The sequence below is a fragment of the Triturus cristatus genome, chromosome 2_1 (genome assembly GCF_964204655.1).
Source record: "Triturus cristatus chromosome 2_1, aTriCri1.1, whole genome shotgun sequence".
NCBI lineage: Eukaryota > Metazoa > Chordata > Amphibia > Caudata > Salamandridae > Triturus > Triturus cristatus.
This window is the reverse complement of record NC_140581.1, coordinates 338,761,701-338,776,088: the sequence shown is the minus strand read 5'-3', so window position 1 is coordinate 338,776,088 and position 14,388 is coordinate 338,761,701. Positions and strand designations below refer to the sequence as shown.

Sequence of the window (14,388 nt, the reverse complement as noted above, 5' to 3'; positions counted from 1 at the left end):
CAGCTATTAAAAGCATAGCACCTGGGAAGGCAGCTGGCCCAGATGGGCTGCCAGGAGATTTGATTCTTCACGACCCCGTAGTATGGGCAAATCTTATTTTTAATTTGATGAATTTATTGCTACGGGGCCACGCAGTTCCAGACTCTTGGAAGGGCGCAGAGGTTGTCACAATTTACAAGAAGGGGGCGAGAGAGGACCCTGCCAATTATAGACCGATAAGTCTAATTGATGTCATCCAAAAGGTGGTTGGCAGGGTACTCATCTCACGAATGGGGACCTGGTTAGAGGAGGGAAACCTTCTAACACATTTACAAGCGGGTTTCAGAAAGAAAGTAGGTACTATGGACCAAGTATTCAGATTTATAGCTACCTACTGGAAGACTGTTCTAATTGGTGGGGGATCTTTGTACTTGGCCTTTATTGACCTTAAAACCGCTTTCGACCTTGTTCCCCGGGTTAAATTGTGGCAGGTATTGCATGATATGGGTCTTCCACGATATCTTCTGGAACTTATCAAAAGATTACATGAAGGAACGTATGCAAGAATTAGATGGGGGAGTGAAGGCCAACTGACTGACAGAATACCTGTCCAGAGGGGGGTCCGCCAGGGATGTGTGATGGCTCTGACCTTGTTCTCCCTCTTTATTAATGGGGTGGCAGACCATTTGAGGGAGGACCCAGCGGATGCCCTCGCCCTGGCGGGGGAAAAAATACCTACCCTCCTCTTCGCAGATGACGCTCTCCTTATGTCTAAAACACCCTTTGGTCTCCAGAAACTGCTGGACAGGTTCAGTACCTTTTGTAATAATCGTGGCCTTACTGTCAATACTACTAAAACAAAATTGATGGTATTGTCCAGGAATAAAAAATCTAAGAAAATTAATATTGCATTAAATGGCACTTTATTGGAGGAAGTGGATGCATTTGATTATTTAGGGGTTAGGATAAACTCGAAAATGAAATGGGATTCGCACATCGCCAAGATGTTATTAAATTTCAAGAAAGTGACAGGAGCAATTGCTAGAGATCATCGCCTGTCCTCTAGTAAGCCCATTAGCCCCGCATTACTGGTTTATGAGGGTAAGGCACTGTCTGCTGCAACCTATGGCTCTGAATTATGGGGTTCAGAAAGAGTCCCTGACTTAGTCATAGCTGAACATAAATTTATGAGAGAGCTAGTGGGTCTCCCAGTTTCTACCCCAATTAAACCATTATTATATGATTTGGGTCATCGCTCGATTAAAGATATTGTTGGGCTTCGCCCTTTACTTTTTTGGGTTCACCTTAGAAGGACTGCGGAACTTAGCAACTATGCCTCAGTCCTTGACGAACTCATTGCTTTAAATGGTTATGGGGTAATTCCTTGGTGAAAAATCTAAGGGACCTGGTAATCAATTTGGGGTTAAAAGAAGAATGGTTATCTCAACAGCCCCCGCCAAAAGATACCATCAAGAAACTATATTGGGCAAGCACAGAAGCAATGGGTCTGGGTAATCCTAAATTGGGCACTCTTACTGACATATTTTTGACTCACAAGCCAGTACCGAAGTTGGAGCCGCTTCTTGATTTCATCTCTACACCAAGAGATAGAGCTCTGTTCCTCAAAATGAGGTTAGGCACGCTACCCCTGAATGAATTTACAAACAGTTGGAAAAATTTTAAATCCCATCAATCAGTTTGCCCGGGGTGTTCTAATCCAACTGAATCCCTGGGCCATTTCCTGTTTGCCTGTAAGGCATACAGGGGGCCCAGGAAAAGATGGCTAAGCCCAGTTTGTAGAAATCTGGGAACTAGGCAGTGTTCAGTGGCTCTTCGTATCCTAACAACGGATACTACATCCCTGCAGATAATCTGTGGGGTTGCTAAATATTTGGGGAAAGCGTGGCAAATACGAACTAAGCTTGTTGAATCAAAAATTGGATAGACCATCACATTGTGTTATTGTGCCACTTTCATGAATTAATGTCCTAATAATTGATATGCATTTGCTTGATTATATTTTTCTGGGTTTATCACTTTTTTTATTTCTATCTAGGTATTTTAAGAAACTTAGTGTATTTGTATACTGTTTTTTATTAATAATTTATATTAATCTTTTTTTATTCTTTTTTTAATGTAATCTGATTCACGTTGTATTGTATTTACTTTTATGATACCTTGTTATCGAATAAAGTATTAACAACAACAACAACATTGTAAAAGAAAGCATATATGAACATATACAATTAAAAACCTTTCCAAACATTCAAAACTGGGAAATATTTGCTGGTACAAATAGGCGTCGAACGTGAACTGTATGCCTTCCACTACATACTGGAAAGTGAAAAAAAAACGGCCACAGATGGCGAATGATGTAAAGTATCCTTTTTCTTTTATGAAGAGCTCCTGCAAGGTGCTTGCCTATAGTATGGATTTGGCCTACTTTTAGTATCTGGGCATCCCTAACTATGCTTATCTGGCCTGTCTGGGTGAGGTCAGTCTCACCTCATCACTGAGACAAGCCATGCTTTTGTTCCTCAGTATTTTCCTTGGCTCCCGAGGATCTCTTCCTTTCCATATAGTGAATCGAGATGCTGAACAGTGTCGGCACTGGCAGAACATTTTTGCCCCCACACCACTGCATCTCCTCTAGAGGTGGGCAGCGGGGGTAAACTCCTCCACGCTGCAGAATCAGAGTTTTTTGCTGAACTCTGCGCTCCCAGCAGAACATGGAGTTGGCAAAACTCAGGAAACTCTGCTGGCAGAACAGAGGTCACCACTCACCCCTAGTCTAGTCCTCATCTGTTCTTCCTCAGATCCAGTAGTGTTCTGAGGAAGGTGTCACATTTATGTCCTGCATTAGCTTGTGGGTATGGGTGACTCTTGTTCCTGTCTGCCCTACTACATACAATCCCACAGTGTCCCTTAATCCTAAAATCAAAAATCGTAAAATCCTTCTCCATTTGTAGTCTATTTCTGCTCACCCAGAAATATGGCCAGGGCAATGGACAGCCCCTCCTATGTGGTCACTACAAACCAGTTTGGGGCAGCTCTTCCTCCCCCTAGATGTGTTGCTTGTCTGGCTGGGAGAATGGCATATGCTTGTAAAAGAGGATGCCCCTTTGAAGAGGAACACAAATACCTCCCACACCCAGGCCTTTGTCTCTACTCTGGGAGCAGTTTGCAGGCTACATTGAGGGCCATTCACCAGCTGGGTGACATTTGGAAGGTTCAGGTTAATTAGCCTTCAGGAGTTTCATGCAGGGGAAATATGACTTTCTAAAACATACTTTTCATTAATATTTATTTAAAAAAATCTGGCTTTACCATTGACTTGGGCTTTTAATAAACATCAAAATGAGTTGTTGATCCATTTTTCTAGCTGCTCCCTAACTGAAGATAGCAAAATCAGTGTTTCTCTACTGCCAGCCAGCATTCCTACAGTGAAAATAGCTTTTGTGTGCTAGTTATATTATGTTAAGTAAATTTGTAAAGCGCTCGGCTGCCCGGAGGTGTCCCAGCACTAGCTCAGAGTCACAGCAAAACGATTCACAAACAGTCCCTAGATGTTAAATAACAATGTTTTCAGTTTTTTTCTGGAGGGGAAAAGATTGAGAGAGGATCTAGTTTGGAAAGGCAATTAATTCCATGCCTTTATCGTGCCCAAGATGAAACGTTTGCCTTCCCAGTTCATTTTCTTGATTCTGGGAACCATTAAGGTTTTAGCTTTCATGGAGTGAAGTGTTCTCTTAAATGTGTACCATTTAAGGCTCTGCCTAAGATGGTAATGGTCAATATTGTAGCGGGCCTTAAAGGCTGTACACCACACTTTAAGTGTAATACAATGCCTCACTGAAGCTGACTTAAATTTGGGTATTCCAAATAATAATAATAATTATTATTATTATTATTATTGAGTCTTGTATAGCGCGTGGTTACCCTTGGGCATCCCAGCGCTCGTCCAGAGTACACACCAAATCAGCAGAGCACTAAGCAGGGAACAGATGAGTCTTTAAAAGTTTGCGAAATCGCAAGGTGCCAGTTTCGGAGCGAAGGGCATGCGGAAGGGAGTTCCATAATGCTGCCACGTTGACGGAAAATCTTCTACCGCCAGTCCTGGCTTTTTTTACTTTCGCGACTTGCAAGAGATGTTGGTGGTCTGAGCGGAGGGCGCGAGAGGCCTTATAAGGTTGGACCATACTCCGCAGGATAGGGGGCCCTTTTCCCTGCAAGATTTTGTGAGCCATGCAGAGTGCTTTAAACTTCACCCTCTCTCGCACAGGGAGCCAGTGGAGCGCCTTCAGCGCAGGTCGGGCTGACTGCCGCCTGGGAAGGTCCGTCAAAAGCCTGGCGGCAGCATTTTGCACTTGTTGCAATTTGTTTAGAGTTGATTCTGGAGCCCCCAGAAACAGCGCATTGCTGTAGTCCAGCCGTGAAATGATGAGACCCCGGATTAGTAACCTCCTAGTGGCCATCGGGAGGAGGGGTAGGATCTTCCGGGCTGACCGGAGCAGGCCGAAACACACGCCTGCGGTCTTTTTTGCATGTGTCTTGAAGGATAGGTCCTGCTCCAGCCACACCCCCAAGCTCTAAATCTCCTGTTTTGGGGTAGGTGGCGCTCCCAGACAGCTAGGCCAGCTACTAGGGGACAAGGAGGGAGGGGAGTTCCCCAGCATCATCAGTTCGGTTTTTGAACCGTTAAGTTTAAGTGCTGAGTTGCACATCCAGGTGAAGACCCTGGCTAAACATGTGTGCAGCAGGTCGGGTTGGTTCGCCGGCTGGGGAAGCCCAACCACCAACTGGGTATCATCCGCATAGCTGATGATCTTGATACCCAGTGGCAGTACCACACTCTCCAGTGGGGCCATATAGATATTAAATAGTGTGGGGCTCAGCGATGAGCCCTGTGGCACACCACACTGGAGGGGAACCGATGTTGACTTCTCGTGGCCTTCCCAGACCTCAAACGTCCGATCTTCTAAGAAGGACGCGAGCCATTTCAGGGCCAACCCGGAGACCCCCACCCCCGACAGCCGCTGGAGTAACACCTGATGGTCCACGGTGTCAAATGCCACACTAAGGTCCAGGAGGATCACTGCCACCGATCCCCCTGAATCCAAAATGCTCCTGGCATTCTCCACGACTGCCAGCAGGGCAGTGTCCGTCCCCTGGCCAGGGCGAAATCCCGTTTGGGAGTCACCCAAGAGAGAGTTGGATTCCAGAAAACCCGAAAGGCGCCTATTCACAAGTTTCTCTGCCACCTTGCTAAGGCCGGGGAGCAGGGAGATAGGCCTAAAATTAGCAAGGTCAGCGGGGTCCAGGCTGGGCTTCTTAAGGAGGGCCTTAACTACCACTCCTTTCCAGCTGGGAGGCACAACTCCTTGGGTGAAGGATAGGTTCAAAAGGTCCGTGACTGGGCCGCCGATGGTAGAAGCTACCTGCTTCAGGTATTTCATTGGTACCGGATCTCTCGGAGACCCACTCTTCAGGGTCACCAAGACCCCAAGAGCCTCGTCCACAGTGACTGGACCAAAGGAGTCCAGCTCTGCTGTCCTCACCCCAGGCTGAGACCCAGGGTTGCATTCGGAGGATTGCTCCTGCGCTAACCGAGGGAGGGACGCCAGGATGTTTTCTATCTTAGATTTAAAGAACGTGGCTAATTCTGAGCATTTTTCACGCGGGTTGTCATGAGTGACCGGAGGTTCGGGGGTTTGCAGAAGTTCTCTGATGACCTTAAACGACTCTTTCGAGGAATTAGAAGAGAGTCCTATTCTCTCCTCAAAGAACTTGAATTTCGCTGCCCGGATGGCGGATTTGTAGATGTTAAGTGCTGCCCGGTATTCTCTCCGGCTCACTTCACCCCAGTCCCTCCTCCAGATCCGCTCCTGCCTCTTGCAACCCTTCCTCAAAGCTCTGAGCTCTGGCGTGTACCAGGGAGCTGAGCCCACTCTCTTACCCCTGGTGAGTAGTCTTTTCTTAGGGAGGATTGCATCGAGCGAGTTGGTAAACCAGGTGTTTAAGTTCGCATCAGCGACTAGCGGGTCAGGCCCGGGGGGGGACGTGTCGCCTCCAAGTGTACTGCCCAGGTGTCCACTGGGAGCCTAGACCAGGCTCTTTCCACCGTGTATACTCTAGGTGTAGGTACCACTGGGACATCAAACTGCCACAGGGCCGGAACCATAAAATGATCTGTCCAGGGCAGAACCAGCGCGGGCAGTACTTTAAGGCGTTCCGAGTTCGAAAAAATGGGGTCGAGCAAGTGTCCCTTCCCGTGCGTTGCACCTGAATTGACCAGGTTAATCTCGAATGCTTTCAGATCACCCTGAAGATCTACTGCCAGAGAGTCAGAGGGGTCATCAAAATGGATGTTAAAGTCACCTAGTGCCACAAAGTTGACTGTGGAAGAGGCAAGAAGCGCGACCGTTTCAAAAAAAGAGTTGAGGAAGTTGCCCATGGTCCCAGGTGAGCGATAGACAAGGAGGCCTGCCAAGGAAGCGGTATGCGACAACCGTAGAGAGAATTGACAGCTCTCACAGTCGCTCATCCCTCCATCCTGGACCTTACAGGTTAACGTATCCCTGTAAAGGATGGCAATTCCACCTCCCCGCCCTACTGGTCTATCTAGGTGAGATATAAGAAAGCCTGGTGGAAGTGCTCTGACCATATCCGGGCCGGAGCTGGAAGAGATCCAGGTTTCTGTTAAAAACAAGACGTCCAACTTGTGGTCGAGAATGAGGGAATTAATTTCTTTCGCATGACTAGGGAGGGACCGACAGTTCAACAGGGCCATTGACAACAAACAATTGTCTTTGGCCGTTACCAGACCCGTATTACAGGCCCCACAGGGCAGGAACAGTTGCCCTCCCTCGTGAACATACCTACATGCGGCGAGTTTCGGTGGCCGCCAAAGCATGAGCTCATCCCTCGTGTACCTGATGAAAGCCGGAGATGGCATCCGTGAGTCGGGCAGGGGGACCGGCCCTATGCCCGTCTGGGCCCGGACGGGCACAGACGGGCTGAACTCTGGCGTAACTCCGGCGTCAGTCCGGCGTGACCGCTGCGCGTCAGCATGGCTACCTATAAGCACGCCTAGCGAAATAGAAAGGGGACTAGAGCGCGTGAAGGATCACCCACACCCAATATGGCCGCCACGAGTCGGGGGCAAAGGACCCGCAGAGTGCGGTGTTTTTCAGGCAATTATAGTGCAGGTTAATTGTCAGCAGTGCGAGTATGCGAGGCCAGGCTTAAAAACAGGGGATAAGTGTCCAAACACAAACTAAAGTAAAAGACAAAAACGGGTCATTAAAAACACAGAGCTTCCACAGACAAGCGCTGCAAGTATGGCGACACCGCTGGAATAATAATGTGGCTGCTGCATTTTGCAATGTTTGAAGTTTTTTTAACATGCTGTTGCTGCATATTAAGGTAAAGCCCATTACAATAATCCAGTTTTGACATAACTAGTGAGGTCACAACTGTTTTTTGCACTTCAAAAGGAATAATTGTTTTGACCAACCTAAGAGTAAAAAAGGTAGAACCAGTAACTACTTTTACCTGGTGTCCAAAGGAGAGTTTATTGTCTTCACAGGCACTGACAGAAGCCCTCATTCATCTAGCCACCATGATGGGGACCAGAAGGAGGTATTATTTCCAAACAGAATGACATCTGTTTTTCCTGAATTCAATATCAGGCAATTCTTGTTTATCCAGGTACTGATGGCACGCATACAGTTCCAAAATCTGTATCCTGTATCTGAACTAGGGGTGGGCGGAATTTGCGAAATTAACTTCCGCAAATTATCGCGAAAATGCAGAAAATCTCCGCAAACACGCCGGAAATATCACGAAGACGCGGAAGTTTTTTGCCGCCTGTTCGCGGTATTTTTTGCGTGATCGCGGGTCGCCAACTTACCCATGCGGTTGCTCACGGGCGCGGCCATCTTGTTTTCACTTGTCCCACCCTCTCGCGATGCTTACTTCCTGTTCCGGGTCACGCAATGCATGTTCGCGCCTGTTCGCGGTCGATATTTCCTGTTCGCGACCGCTTTTACTTGATCGCGTTGCTTTTTGCTTGCTCGGGGAGAAAATATTGCGCGAACTTGCGCACGTGGTCGCAATGGGCGCGGCCATCTTGTTTTTCACTCTATTGCATGGTTCTGGGGCCTGATTTTCAATCCTCCCTTAATCTTTTCAATCCTTTGTTTATAGCCACTTTTTTTGGATCTTTATTACTTATTATTTCTCTAACTATTTTCCTGCTTCTATATTTTTGGTTTTTGTCTACTTTTTTTTTGTTTTTTAGCTACTTTTTCACTCTTTCTATTGCCTATTTATTTCCTTTACTTACTTTTTTAATTTTATTACCTTTTCTTTCCCACCCCGTCTCTCATCCCCAGAACCATGTCAAAGGGTAGGGCTCGCCGCAGCCAGAGCCGCGACCGCCTTCCATGTGGAAGGCGGCGCCCACAAGGGGTGCAGGCACGGGCCTTATTTGGGGAGGTGGAGTTGGCTGCACTCATTTTCTTTGTGCAGCGCCACCTCCCCTCAACCCTGGCAGCAGGTGGCAGGCCTGGGTCCGGGTACGGCCTCCGGGAGCATCGGCAGCGGTGGGGGAAGGTGCGCCGGGCAGTGTCGCGCATCTCTGGGGTCTGGCGCACCCAGGCACAGCTGACCGGTGGTCCGACATCCTGGACCATGAGCAGGACCTGCTGGACCTGCTAGGAGTGGAGGTCCCGGGGCTTGGTGAGAACCTATTTAATTATTACAACTTTGTGTCTGTTCTTCTGCTCTATGTTATATATTGCGAATATCTTTTTTTCCTTCCAACCAGCTAGAATGTTGCTGCTTACAATACATTCCAGGTTAAAAACGTTTAAAAGTCTTCTGTGATTATGACACAGGTGCTCTTCTGCGCTACTACTAATCTTACTTGTTTGCAGCTTTGCGTTTGCGCTTGCTTAGCGTGATTCTTTACGAGTTTATTTTAGAGAAATTAAGTTACGTAATGCTACAGTGACTCACGTCCACTCCTTACTTTGTCCTGTCACTAATAGATAGGGGCGGATTGATAATTAGGTTTAGGTACTTTGTAAGGACCTTCTAATTGGTTAGTGGTATGCGTGATGCCCCCCCCTCACTCAGTTACGTGACGTGCTGCTAGTACGGAAGTCTTTAGAACCTTTTCTAGTTTGTTCAATGAGTGGAGGTAGGCTTAGCAGTTATTTAGCAGTAGCAGATCAGCATCAATCAAACCAAAATTTGGTGTATACAAAAAATGTAGTCATGTTCATGTGTCCTCCATGATTGGACCATACGCATTGTTGAGGAATACAGTGGAAATGCATACTTAATGTACAATTGGCATGCCTGGAATAGGTGGGCTAGGTTGGGTGGTACGTTGTACTACTACTTAGGCTTAGTTGTAACTTAGTTTTCTTAGTTTTCTGTAATCAGAATGGAAGACTGGATTACTGTTGATAAATAGTAACTTAAGTAGTCGAACTGCGAATCCCCCGATATTACATGTTGACCAGATGAGATCGGTCAATGTAGTTATTGCAATTGTTGTTTACATAAGTGTTTTTTGACCGTTATTGAAAAATATTGTATTTGTTTGACACCGTCCATCAATGTCTGTCTCTTTCTTATATCTTTCCTGTCCATCAGCACCCAGGGGCAGACCGACAGGGACTGGGCAGTCGGCGGGACAGGAACACCACCAGGAGGACACCGCTGAGGGCTCCTCTGCTGGCCCCAGTAAGTCTTCTTGTTTTTAATAATATTTCTTATTCCATAACTTTTACTGCCCCATTTCTCCCGAACTATAGTGTGTTTCCAAATGCTATTTTTTTACCACCAATTATCCTTCGATCTGTACGGTTTCAAAAATCTTATCCCTGCCTCCGCTATGATGACTCTGAGTACTACTACATCCTATCAATCTGTCTGTACTGTAGTAGCTAGTCTTGCCCAGTTGGCCAGTGCCACTCTTTGAGAAAGGTTGTAATATAAAGCTCATATTCACCAGTAGCTCGTACAATCCGTTGGGTCGTTGTCTTGTACTACTTTTACTCTTATTGATGTTGAGGCTTTGAAAATTCACAGCAACAGCCCTACCAGATTTCTTAATATTTTGATATGATACCCTATAGGACATACCACTGTTGTAGGGATCTTGCACATACATTTGCACCAGAAAATAGGATGTTGGTGATGGTAGGTTGGACCTTCCTTGCACACCTCAATCAGAAATTCCGCACCCACCACAATTCCATTCCACTGCTTGACTACAGTACTGTCTTGTCATACCTATTAGGTCTCGGAACCCTCCCCCCAAGATACCCAACAAGTAGACAACCCAGAACATAACACACCCAACCTCTGTCGTGGACGCAATTCACATGCACACCCTTACTTTAATTTGCTCACTCGTGTAACTTAGTCCACTCCACACCAAATACCACGAAGTCTATGTAAGTTTAAAAGTTCAAAGAACAGGGTATTCAAATGTTAGGAAGTAGTGGCGCTCTGCTGGTAAACGTAAGTATCTTGAGTTATAGTATCCGTATGGTGCAAAACAGGGAGGGGAAACCCCTGAACCCCTCAAAATGTAAAGGCCAAAGAAATTTTGACCTAAAACTGAGCAAAAGACCAGTCCTGTGCACACATACAATTATATAGTCACTGTTCGATACAGGTAAGAGCAATACAACAAAGAAAACATTCATAAAGGATTAGAAATTTCCGTTTAATGAGCATAACCAGCCGACACGTGTTTCATCGTGGGGAGTGTGAACCACGAATCTTCAGGGCTGAAGCTAATGCCAAAATAGCAGTGGATGCCCACTACCGGTGATAATTCCAACCCGGTAGGGTCAATAAAGGGTCAGTCGGACTGCACAGAATAGTATTATCTCTCTTCAAAATAAAACAGCCAAGTTCAACAAATAACCTCGTACCGCCAGTCGCGTGAAAATCCAAAGTCCATAAAAATAGTCCTTAAGGGAGAGAATCCCGTTATTAGCAGTCTCTCAACGTGTTCGTAAAGGCAAGTAAGTAACATCCATTATAGAAGGAACGAAGCGTCCGAGCAGCCTGGCGGCATCAATAACACCAACACACGTTATTGATGCCGCCAGGCTGCTCGGACGCTTCGTTCCTTCTATAATGGATGTTACTTACTTGCCTTTACGAACACGTTGAGAGACTGCTAATAACGGGATTCTCTCCCTTAAGGACTATTTTTATGGACTTTGGATTTTCACGCGACTGGCGGTACGAGGTTATTTGTTGAACTTGGCTGTTTTATTTTGAAGAGAGATAATACTATTCTGTGCAGTCCGACTGACCCTTTATTGACCCTACCGGGTTGGAATTATCACCGGTAGTGGGCATCCACTGCTATTTTGGCATTAGCTTCAGCCCTGAAGATTCGTGGTTCACACTCCCCACGATGAAACACGTGTCGGCTGGTTATGCTCATTAAACGGAAATTTCTAATCCTTTATGAATGTTTTCTTTGTTGTATTGCTCTTACCTGTATCGAACAGTGACTATATAATTGTATGTGTGCACAGGACTGGTCTTCTATGTAAGTTTAAAATGTTTATTTCAATTTGAGAAGGTCTATACACTGTTTTCTTAGCAGCACCAACCGGCAAATCAATAACATTAAAACAATATACATTGTTACACTTATACAGTTGGGAATTAAATCATGATAACTGAACAGTGGTGGAAGGCAGCACCACCATCCCATAGCAATTTAGTTTATATACATTTATAAATGAAGATGTGAGTGAATGGACCCCTCACCTCAGAAGAACCTAGTACTGGTAGTTGGTGCATCGTTCAGAAGCTCTGGTTCGTAGAAGGGAATCTTGCGTCTGTAATGCGAAAAAAGAAATGGTGTGCGTTTGTATATTGCAACTTGCAAGCATTTCTCAGCCGTGCCAAAAAAGTGTAGCATCTATGGATAAGCAATATGGACTAACAGTAACAGTAGTACACCAGTTCTTCCTAAAAAAGTGGCTTGTTAATGTTTGTTGACCACTTGTACGCAGCGCGTAGACTAGACAGTAGCAGTGTGAGGCAGGTCATGTGGGCTCAAAGGTGTCTTAAGAAGCTGCAAGGTAAAGGTAACGTCACATGTGCATGGCTAGGGCTAATCAAGCAAAGGCTACAATGATCATATAACTATTAGTGTCTACTCTACTACTACCTGATTTGTACTAGTGATGTATGTTAGTATTAACTCATTTTTCAACCTTGCTACTGATCAATAGGGGGGAGGTGTATATGACGCCTAATAAATGTGTAATGTTTTCTAGGCGCACTACCGACCACCATTGCTGGGGCCAGCGAAGGCGACGCCGAGGGCGAGGATGCGGCAGTTGCAGATAGCAACGGAGCGGTAGGGGGAGTGGCAGCACCAGTGGCAGGCGGTGGTAAGTTAGATTCATAATCTTCAACTATTGTTGAACTTGACAGCACACTCACTGCAAGGGTGTACTGTATGTATATGTATACTGTACAGTTGTGACTTAGGGCCCCCATTAGGATGGTGGGCGTATTGCCCCCGCCGGGCCGGCTGGAATTCACTGCCGTCACCGCAGGGGCAAACCTCCCGCCATCCCTGTAGAAAATATTCAGACATGTCCAGGCGGAAAAGGGTTCAATATGGCGGTGGTGTCTCTCTCACCACACCGCCAGCCATATAATCTGCATTTTGGAATGCCTTTGCGTGGCGGCATTGCCATCCGCCACGGAAAGGCATGCACACATTGCAGAGTATGCTTGGGGGCCCCCATGGAGGGTACCTACCGATGCTATGGTACCCCCCCGACTTTCAAAGCAAAACGTGACAGGCTCCGTGCGGGGCACGTCATGTTGCGCTTGGAAAAGCAGCACAACATTTTAGCATTGCTTTCAGCAAAGCCAACCAGAATTTAATGTAAAAAAAACAGGGTGCGCCCGCCACTGTGCCGGGCGCATCATCCTAATTAATTGTCCCCACGGGACCCCCACCCTTTTTAGCAGTCGGATGGCGGGCGGACAAAGTCCGCCCGCTATCCGATGTCGTAAGTAAGTATGAGTTCTTGGGGACGTTTGAAGAGTGAACTAGAAGACTAGAATTCCCTTTAATTGGTATAGGACTAGGAGCCGGAGTATTGAGTAACCAATGGCCTCATCTATCTGATTTGAACTCCGCTTTGAAAGTTTTATGGAGAAGAGCACCTGGTGCACTGTTCAACTAAAAAGTGTAAGACAGGTGGAAGGAAGAAGGACGGGCGCCATTTAAAATGTTATGTACTACTGTGCTTTATTTTATAGTGCTACTCTACCATGCCACTATGTGTATAAATAATTACCTTGTCCTACTGTTTTATTAAGACTATATTTTGCAATTGTCTTGTTTTTTTCTTTTTGATACACAGCAACTCCGAAACTCAACCGGAAGGAGTTGGCCGCCAAGGCACGGCGCCGGAAGCTGGAGGCAATCCAGCATGAATACCGGCGGCTGGTGGTCCTAGCCGAGGAGGAGGAGGAGACTGTAGCAGCTATTGAAGCCTCCTCCAGTGCCCCGGGCCCCAGCCACCGCCCTCCAGCATTACGGCACCACCGCCTGGCGGCTGCCCGCCGCCACCGTGTCATCTCCGGTGCCCCCCCCACTGTGGCTGCAACTGCCGCGGCCTTAGACGCCGCGTCGCCCATTTAGAGGACGAGATGCGCCAGATGCGTGTCCTCCTCCAGTCCCGCCCCACCAGTTAGTCCCTGTCACTGCCCCTTTTTTAATTCCTGTTCTTTACTCGTTTGGCGTTTGACTTTTTTCTACTGTGGACAGTGGTTGGGGTTAGGGAGGTGGGTGGGTCAGCTTTTGTGGGTTTAGTTTATTTGTTAGGGTAAATTAAATATATTTTTCTATGTTACATGCAATGTTGTTAATGTTTTGTAGGTGGGGTAACTGTTTTACATCACACTGTTTCCTTGCTGGTGCATGGCCGCCCATAGCCTGTGTTTGATTTCAATAATTTGCTGACTGTATAAGACACAAACAGATAGATGCGACACACCTCACTCATTGACTGGTCCTTCTAGTACTTTCAGTCTGTCCTCTAGTCTATGCATTCTTTGGAGTGGTGTTTGAAAATGAAATCATTGACAACATGTCCATTATTAATTCTGCCTCCCCCAAACTTCTCTCTTACCGGTGCTTGATGTTTATGTCCAACTGTGGCACAGCACTGGCTGCATGGTGAAGATGGTTTCCTTTTTCATACATGCCATGATTGGGGTAGTGGTAGTATAGTAGTAGTAGTATACACTGGCAGGGTGGCAGCATTTCCAAAAAAAGAAAAGGAGATAGTCAATCGCCTTTGAGAGACTGTTAGAGGAGTAGTTGAATGAAGT

The 14,388-nt window shown here is 46.4% G+C and overlaps 1 long non-coding RNA gene across 1 annotated transcript; it reads left to right on the top strand.

Annotated features, from left to right (window-relative positions):
• Positions 1–9,643: 9,643 nt before the first annotated feature.
• On the top strand, positions 9,644–13,484 carry LOC146864172 (uncharacterized). The gene is made up of 3 exons (XR_014976619.1): positions 9,644–9,735; positions 12,309–12,425; positions 13,416–13,484. It is a non-coding gene; the product is annotated as an uncharacterized LOC146864172 (long non-coding RNA).
• Positions 13,485–14,388: the final 904 nt, after the last annotated feature.